Raw genomic sequence first — 9,376 nt, forward strand, 5'->3', positions numbered from 1 at the left:
GTCTGATCAGGTACTTAAACATGGGCGTCCTTGGTTTAGATTCCACAATGTGGTTGTGATACTGCATACATCTTGAGCTGAAGAAACTTCTTGGATGAGAAGTGAAAGGTCTTCAAAGAAAAACCAGAAAGTCCAGTTGCCTCTTGAAAAAAGTACCATGGAGACAACCATGACCTGGATGACTAAGAATCTCCATAGACATTCAATATTGCATACTCTGTCAAGGTACATGCAGTTCTCACAGTCCATCTGTTGTGAGTACTTCCTCTAACCTGCATCTTAGGTTGAGCCTGATCCTAGCACAGCTGAAAACCGGACAATCCACCTGAGCTGATTGTAGTTTAAACTATTTGAACCCTGACATTGTGGTTTGCAAGGCATGATTTAGCTTTGCAAACCTAAATAGTTGTATTTTATTTAATAAATCATTGTTAACTATAAAGATAAAGGTTTCCCTCGCACATATGTGCTAGTCATTCCCAACTCTAGGGGGCAGTGCTCATCTCCGTTTTAAAGACAAAGAGCCAGCACTGTCCGAAGACGTCTCCATGGTCATGTGGCCGGCATGACTCAACACCAAAGGCACATGGAGCGCTGTTACCTTCTCACCAAAGGTGGTCCCTATTTTCCTACTTGCATTTTTTATGTGCTTTTGAACTGCTAGGTTGGCAGAAGCTGGGACAAGAAACAGGAGCTCACCCTGCTACATGGCACTAGGGATTCAAACTGCTGAACTGCTGAACTTTTGATCGATAAGCTCAGTGTCTTAGCCGCTGAGCCAGCATGTCCCTTTTGTTAACTATAGTTTAATATCAAAGGTAAAGCTAACCACAAGCTGTTATAGTCCTCATACTGTACAGTGCCACATGTGATCATCCCTATAAATTTGGATTTTTAAAATTTTATTATTATTATAATTGAGAAGGCTATCTTTTCTCCAATAATCTTTATTATTGTTCCTTTAGCTTTTAATTTATTTTTTTTATCATTTTGCTGTTTTTAAACTCTGGCATGTACAGTAAATCATCTGGAGATACTCTAGTGACAGGCAGCATCCAAGTTAATAGATTGTAAATAAAAAAGGGTGAGAATAAAGAAGGTAGAGAGAAGATAGAAGGCTTTTTCACTGCATTGTCTTAACCAAATCCAAGAATTTTGTGCTTAGCTAACTGGAAATCAAGGCTGATAAGATCTTGTAAAAACCTGTATGTTTATAATCAAAAATAGGAATATTTTTATTCAGATTCTCTCACAGCCACAGTCTGTCCTTCATCACAGGCATCTTCGGAAACAATCGTGTTTATAAATGGATCAGCACTATTTCCTTTTTTGAAAAGAGACACAGAACATTTTAACAGAATGTTTAATCTCACAATACATCTAGTAAACATATTCAGCATCATTTATTACTGGGAAATGGGGGAAAAAACCCCAAGAGCTTCCCACCAGATGTGTGCACATGTTAACACACTTTTAAAAACTCTAAACCAAAGGTAGGGAGTTTGGGGGTTCTGATTTCTTCAGAACAGACCCCACTTTTAAACCTTTCAGTCAAACCATAGTTTAATGATATAGAAGACTCCACATGCGGAAGCTTCCCATCCATATGTTGCCTTTGGTCTGTCTACAGATTGAGCAGGCGCAGCTTGGGAGAAGTTGTCCCTCCAGAGCTATGCTCCCTCTGTTTCTATTTTAATTCTATCCATTGCTTTTTTATTGCAAACTATATTGTAATGTATATCTAAGCATAAATGTTAACATATATATTCTTTTCTCTTTCTTTCATTTGCATTTATAAGTGTTTAGGTAATTGGGAATTGAGCATCTTAAGCCTGTAGGCTTTTCTGGAGGAACTCTAAATGGTAATATAAATGATTGCAATATGTGAAGCGCATTTATCTGCATTGGGACTCCTCTGCTTATATTGCTGAGTAGGAACCAGGGCTTTTGTCACAAGAAGTGACACCACAGTGGCCCCTCTAATGATTCCCGACCAGAGATCAGAGTGTCAGGTGTTCCCGAGTAGTCATTTGAGGTTGTATAATTTTCCCAGAATACTTTGCAGAATTCTTCTTCTCATTTGGGAGAAATGCCTGGCAAAGAGGCCCTCTGAGTATCCAATACTTGTGGGAAGATGTGGGATGTCTACAGAGAAGTAAAAATGTCAGCAAGGTAGCATACCAAATGATTGAAGCTCCATCCTTTTTTGGAGGTGGAAAAAAAAGACCAGATTTTCGGTCATAAATGTGTACTTCTTGACATTTTTTACACACACACATACCAAGGGCCCTATGAGAATAGAAGAAGCTGATAGTGGTCATCATCATCATCATTTTAGCTATTGTCTATCCACTGCAGGATGAAGGCCTCTTCTGCATGTTTCCAACCAACACGGTCCTGAGCTTTCTTTTGCCAATTGGGCCCACAATACTTGCTGATGATGGGATCCATTTGATAAAAAGCATCTACAAAAGAGACCTAAATCAAGATGGATCCATTCCATGGCTGCCTTGATCCACCTGCTATCCGTTCTTCTTGTTATAGTCTGGCCTTGTTCTGAACATAATTTCTATGTGGTGTTGTCTTTCTAAAACTCAGACTCTTTTTCAATGACTGCATGTGCGAAAGTGTTAGAAAAAGTAGAAAGGCACTACAACCTAGTGCAAAGGGACATGGAATCTTTTTCAGGTCAATCATTTCCTTTCAACTACATGCTGAGAAATACTATGCCAGCCAAGTCAAAATAAAATGATTTAAATTAATAGAATATGATTACCCCCAGTTATTTCATAATGTCACTTTTCTATCTCATTATGGCATACATTTTGATGGCAACTTTAGGAGAGGTTCTAAGGGACTACAAGTTGGGCAACCTTGGCTTAACTACCACACCTTTTAACTTAATTGCTCTATAGTTCAGGTTCTGACATTTTCAACTGACACACCTATTTTCCTACCCAGAGTGGCTACTTATACATCATCCAAGCTTTGAAAGGAACACCTGCAAAGTTCAGCACATAACCAAGTGTGATAACATCAACATGATCACCAATAAGGAATACAACAGGACTTCTTCTTCCACTCATTTGTGAGGAAAAGGGTTCCAGCTTATTACGCTATCAGTAAATAATAATAATTAAATATGATTGGTGCAAAAATAATGTCCTGGAGAGAAAAAATGAAGATCCATTTTGTTTTAACAGATGGGGAATTTTTTTTTGTCTCCTAAGGTAAGTGTATCCATGCAACTCTTGATTTATCTACTTCTGCTGTTTACAAATTCTGAAGCAGTCAAGACTGGAATGAAAGAAGAGTTTCATTCTGGAAAGAAAGGAGTTTAACTGACCTAGACGTAACCAGCCAAACCAGTTGCATACATTTTTGTAAGCCTGACTTGCCAAACACTTGGTTTTGCCAAAAACAACAGGGTTCAGTAACAGTCTTAGGGCAACTGAGATGATGCATTAGGGGAAGAGCATGCTTAGAAGAGCAGAACAGTTGATCCTGCTCACCTGTGACGAACCCTGATTTTCTGAGAAGCATCTGGAAGGCCTTAATGATCTGCTGAATCAGGGGTGAAATCCAGCAGGTTCTGGACAACCGGTAGCGGAAATTTTGAGTAGTTCAGAGAACCGGCAAATGCCACCTCTGGCTGGCTCCAGAGTGGGATGGGAATGGAGATTGATTTATAATTTTCAATTTCGCAAGGTCAGAATTGCTTATCCTGGTACCTTTAAATGTGTCCTTATACAGCTCCTGAACCCTGCAACCTGCTTAAAAGCGGCTATAGTTACAACATTTTGATTGTGGACAACATAAATTAGCCCATTTGGAGGGTAGGTTAAGTACTTTCATTTCTCCATCAAAGAAGAGAAGTGATGGATTAACAACAATGCAACACAAAGCTACACCTTTACACTGTAGCAAAAAAGGGTTTAAAACTCAGCCTATACTGCTAGTTAGCTGAGTAACAAGCAAAGTAAAGAGGCATTTCAAACCATGTGAGCAAATCCTGTATAAGTATAGATATGAACAAAAAGAATCTATCATCACCCTTTGGCACAACCTTTATAAACATTTACAAACCTTTATAAACATTTCAAACTTCAGTGGTATTTCCAGATCATCTGGTAAGGATATCTTCTTTTTTTTAAAAAAAAACTCTTCCTACCTTACAATGAGAATGTGTTAGGATTGCATCTTACCTTTTATTCCTCCCTTTCTCAGCAATTCATTTACTCCTGAAAGCACATTGGATAAATGCACATTAGAAGTGCAAATATTATTTCTATCTACCTACTATTTGTATCTACAGTATTCACATGTTCATACTGGGGTCTGCATTCAGATGGTTAAAATTATTAGAGGAAAAAAATGAATGCAAGAGTTTTCCATCCCAAAACAGCTTGAAAGAGAAGGAACCAAAAGCAATTTGAGAAAAGATAGGTATCATTGTTGGTAGAACTTTGAGTGACAATCCTATTATTGCCAATGAAGTGAAACTTGCTAGGAAAAATTGTTTACTAGCGTTCAGGAAAAATTAAAGAGTTTAAGTGCTACTATTTCCAGCGGATAAGAGATGGAGCCAAACCTTATGTTTCAATTATTGTGGTTTATTCTCTTTAAATGTACAGGTAAATATGAAAGCAGTATAGATATTTCAGCCGGAGGCAACTCTTGGGTGTCCTTGTTTGGGCTGGAAATTGAATCAGGCTGGAGGTGGTTAATACTTGAAAGGGAGGCATCCAGGAAATACCAATGCTGTTGATTAGATCAGGGAGATTAAAATATACCTCAGTAGACGGCAGTGGCAAATCAAGCCTGACTTTGCCAAGAAAGGTACATGGATATACTCATAAAATTACTAGAGGTCAGGCTGAACTCAAAAAGTAACCAGGACTTAAAAGACGCAGAATGCATCTTGCCAGGTCCCACTGTGGTGGCACAAACCTTGATTTCAGGCTCAGTCCAAGGATTTGGAATTAACTTTATAACTCTGAATGGCTTAAGACCAGAATTTTTCGAAATCCTGTCTTAGACACAGGAAAGACTATTGCAAAAAGGCCAAAGATTAGCACACATTCATTGCATGGTAAGTCACAAGATTCATTCAGAAGTCTTAAGGAAGATTCTTGCTGGGACCTCTGAAGAGCAGTTGCTAGTCCATGCACGTCAAACCAAACCCAGTGAAACTCTATAGTACTTTAATGCCATGTATGAAACCCAGCCAATTTATTTATTTAGTAAGCCATGATTAAAATAAGTCAAGTGTGGTCTGTGAATCCAATTGGCGTATATTTGGAATAAGGCACCCTGTTCAGCCAGTGGCCACCCCGGGAATTCAGGGAGCATTTTGTGTGGATGCAAATTGGCTTATTAACAAAGCGGTTGTGATGGGCTGTTACCAGAAGTTGTGATTGGCTGTTATGAGAAGGGAAACAAGAAAGGTAGTTCTGAAACTCTCAGGGTTTGGGGATTATTTTAATCACAATAAATAGTACATGGGAAGTTTGCATGCTGGAAACTACAAACTTCCACACAACAGTTGGTTATTTTCACAAATGTTTCTGAACCCACATAGGTGATTCTTAGAAAATAGAAGGGCAGGAGAGTTCACAGTTATACAAAAGTGTGTCTGACTAGTTTGTAAGTAAATTAGTTTGTAAGAAGTATCCTGTCTGGGATATCATTCATTAAACAAAGCAATGCTCTAGCTTAAAGCAGGTTCTGGAGGGTAAGGTGCATTTGTAATGAGAAACAAAAAAAGTCATGATGATGTCATGACTGCATATCCAAAGTCTTGCCCCTTTTTAACATGTCCCGCATACACAACACATATTTTAAAAGGGATGGGATTTTGTAATCATGGAAGACATCTTGATTTTTTTACCTCCCAGAAAGATCTTAATGCCCTAACTCCGTGATGGCGAACCTATGGCACGCGTGCCACAGGTGGCACGCAGAGCCATATCAGTGGGCACGCGAGCTCAGGTCAGGCTAGCTGGTTTTTGGGCCTTCTGGGCTCACTGAAAGTAGGGAAACAGACTGCTTCCTGCCCCCGGAGGCCTCCAGGGCGGGGAGGAAAGCCATTTTCGCCCTACTCAGGTTCCTAGAAAGGGGAGGGCGAAAAACAGGCCTACCGGGCTCACCGGGCCATCATGTGCCAAAAGCAGGGGAGCGTGGGGGGCGGGGCACAAACAATTATGGGTGTGGGCATGCACGCGCACAATACCCCTCCCCCCGCTCTCCCCACTTTTGGCACACAATGGCAAAAAGGTTTGCCATCACTGCCCTAGCTCAGCAAGACCAGCTGCAGTCTGAATATTTTATCCTAGCTGTTTCTCACTCAGTGGTGGGTTGCTACCGGTTCACCCCAGATTGGGTGAACTGGTAACAGTGGCGGCAAGAGGCTCCGCCCACCCACCTTGCGCAGAAGTGTCGCAAGCGTGCAAGTGCCCACGAGTGAACCATTAGCGACAGGTTTTGAAACCCGCCCCTGCTGTAACTGTTTTGGGGTGGGAATGTCCTTAAGCTTTTCAGATTGTTGCCAAGTCTTTCTAAATTCTTCAGTGTAAAACTACATATAAAACAAAGCTTTGCGGTGTTGAGGGCATTTTGATGTTATATTAGTAATGGCCCATCTTTATCTTCTTCTATTACATTGTTGTTAAAAAACATAGATTTAAAAGCAACCACCAGGGATGAGTAATTTTCAACTTTTTGTACTGGTAAATGTAAATGTAAATGTAAATGTAAATTTCTTTTGCATTTGAGAATGCAAACCTTAATCCTTCCAAGATTACAGTTGATCAAACTAACCTCAGAGGTATTATTTAAATAAGGTAACAATTGGTTCTGACAGTAATTCATCATGTCAGCCTTTTAGCATGGGAAATATCAAAGTATTTAATGAACAGGATATACCTACACCTCCTTTAAAGGCTGTCTTATTTCAACAAAGATCAGAAATAGAGTGAGTCATAACAGCAGCAGTAAGGCAGGAATTCTCAAACCTTGCAGTGCTACAAACCTGTACAAATAGGTGTGACCTTTCCTATTATATTAACAGCACATATGGAACGCAGTGGCTCACTTAACAATCAGCAAGCCTGCATTTGAGATCCGAGTGCAGCTGCATGACAGGGCAAGCGCCTGTCATTCACTCCAGCTCCTGCCAATCCAGCTGTTCGAAGCATGCAAAAACACAAGTAGAGAAATAGCAAGTGAGTGAACAGCACATATATCTCTTAAACAACACAACTTATTTACAGTTCAGTAGCCATCTTTAGTTTGGAACTATAGGATTGACAAAAGAAATCTTCCATATAAAGAATTTCCTTTGAGTGCAGTGGCAATTTTTGATAATGCAAAGTTCAAAAAATTTGATCGGGTTGCTTTGCTTGGCGAACTTTTTAATCAATAAATCACAATTATGCACACTGAGTTTTTAAATTTAAAAAAAAATGATTTTTAAAATAAATCAATAGAAGTTATTTGTTAGATTTTATTTGTTGGGTTGTATTTTCAATACAATTAGAATTAATATAATATCACTGCCTGGACAAGCTATGTCTCTGGAAAATTGGGTAGATTGGTTCTGTCTGGGCTGTGACTTTGTGCACATAAAACCTCCAATCCTTGTCAGATGTGCTCTGCATTTTCCTCTCTACTTTGCCTGGATAAGTTAGCTTGTCTGGGCAAAGCAGAAAAACTGTGAAATTTTGGCATAGCTGTAATATGTGTGACAATTTAACAACTAGTTTTCATGGACTGGACCAAATCAGTCAAATAACACCTCTGACTAACTTCTATTTATTATAGGTTATTCAAAGACTATAATCTTGTTCACATTTACATGTTTCTACAACTGCGGACATATTACAGCAAGTGACAGCATCTTGCCAAAAATTGACTGACATCACAAAGCTAAACAGATGCAGAGTTCAATAAGAGACTGCCAGTAAGGGCTGTAGGCTAGATCTAGAAAGGCTGTAGGAACATCTAGAAAGAAATCGAGAACTGCTGCCAATAAAATGAAATAAGCTTCACTCAAGGAGGACCTTATCTTCTTAGGTAAGGTGGCTCCTGCCCTCTGGAATATCATGCCCCTGGGATGAGATCTGCATCCACCTTTTAGGTCTTCCAAAATGGCTTGAAACCCTGGTTCTGCCAACTGGCTTGGCACCTGAATGGGAGAAGACATATTGGAGGTAGTTAATGGACTGAGATAAGATTCTGCTTCCACTCCGTGTCCATCTTGCTCCCTTCCTTGCCATCATTGTTAATTTTAAGTGAATTTTACTTTTAATATTTATTTTAATATTTAATGTTTTATCTTGTTTTTACTTGATTGTAAGATCAGATTCACATCTTGGCAAGATGGGTGGCATATAAATTTAATAAATAATTTTAAAAAACCAGCCTGCTGCAGTCAGTTCAATTTTTTTTTTAATGGCATCTTTTGCCTTTTTAGTTAGAGACCCATTTGGTCTAGTGCTTAAGGCATTAGAGGCTGTGGGTTCTAATTCTGCCACAGCAGTGGTGGATTCCTCCCAGTTCGGCCCGGTTCCACCGAGCCGGTATCGGTGACGATATGATGTGACCGAACTGGTTCTGCCCCCTGCCCCCCCTCCCCCGCGTTATTCTTACCTTTTATTTGGGCCACCCCCAATCTATTGCTGCCTCCTGAGTCCCAGCTGATCGGCTAGAAGGAAAAAAACTGTTTAAACTCTTGCCATGGGATTTCAAAGGGCCGCCCTACAGCTGATCAGTGTTAAAAGGCAGTGTGGTGGTAGACCAGTGCCTCCAAAAACAAATGAGTAGACCGGTGCCTGCAAAAATAAATGGGTAGACCAGTGCCTCCAAAAACAAATGAGTAGACCAGTACAGCTCTGCAAGCAGTTAAAAGCCTGGTAGATCAGTACCTCTGCTAAATCCTAAAGAATTGTCACATGACCATCAAGCCATGCCCACAAAATAAGCCACGCCCACAGAACTGGTAGTAAAAAAATTTAGAACCCATTCCTGTGCCACAGGCATGAAAGCCAGCTGAGTGACGTTAAGCCGGTCATTCTCTCTCAACCCAACCCACTGCACAGGGTTGTTGTTGTGGAGGAAGATATATTAGATATGTACACCATCCTGAGTTATTGATAAAAATAATAAAGGTGGGATATAAATAGTTTTTATTTTTAACTATGTTGGAAAACCATAATCTTTCTTGCTTTTTAAAGAGATGTGGAAACATTTACAAAAAGTATTTTAGTGTGGAATCCTTGGTGCTCTCTAAGCTTGATTGTTTTCTTGCACACATTTCATTACCAAACTAGGTAACATTATCAATGCTAATAGAGAGTGGGTTTTTATATACTGGTGG

General features: G+C 39.7%; 1 long non-coding RNA gene across 1 annotated transcript; it reads right to left on the bottom strand.

The window, feature by feature from the left end:
* Positions 1–7,122: 7,122 nt before the first annotated feature.
* Positions 7,123–8,735, bottom strand: LOC117679212 (uncharacterized). Its single transcript, XR_004595317.3, has 3 exons — positions 8,650–8,735; positions 8,061–8,185; positions 7,123–7,183 (listed from the first exon to the last, which is right to left on the bottom strand). It is a non-coding gene; the product is annotated as an uncharacterized LOC117679212 (long non-coding RNA).
* Positions 8,736–9,376: the final 641 nt, after the last annotated feature.

Source organism: Pantherophis guttatus, chromosome 2 (assembly GCF_059756535.1).
Source record: "Pantherophis guttatus breed Tessera chromosome 2, ASM5975653v1, whole genome shotgun sequence".
Taxonomy (NCBI): Eukaryota; Metazoa; Chordata; class Lepidosauria; order Squamata; family Colubridae; genus Pantherophis; species Pantherophis guttatus.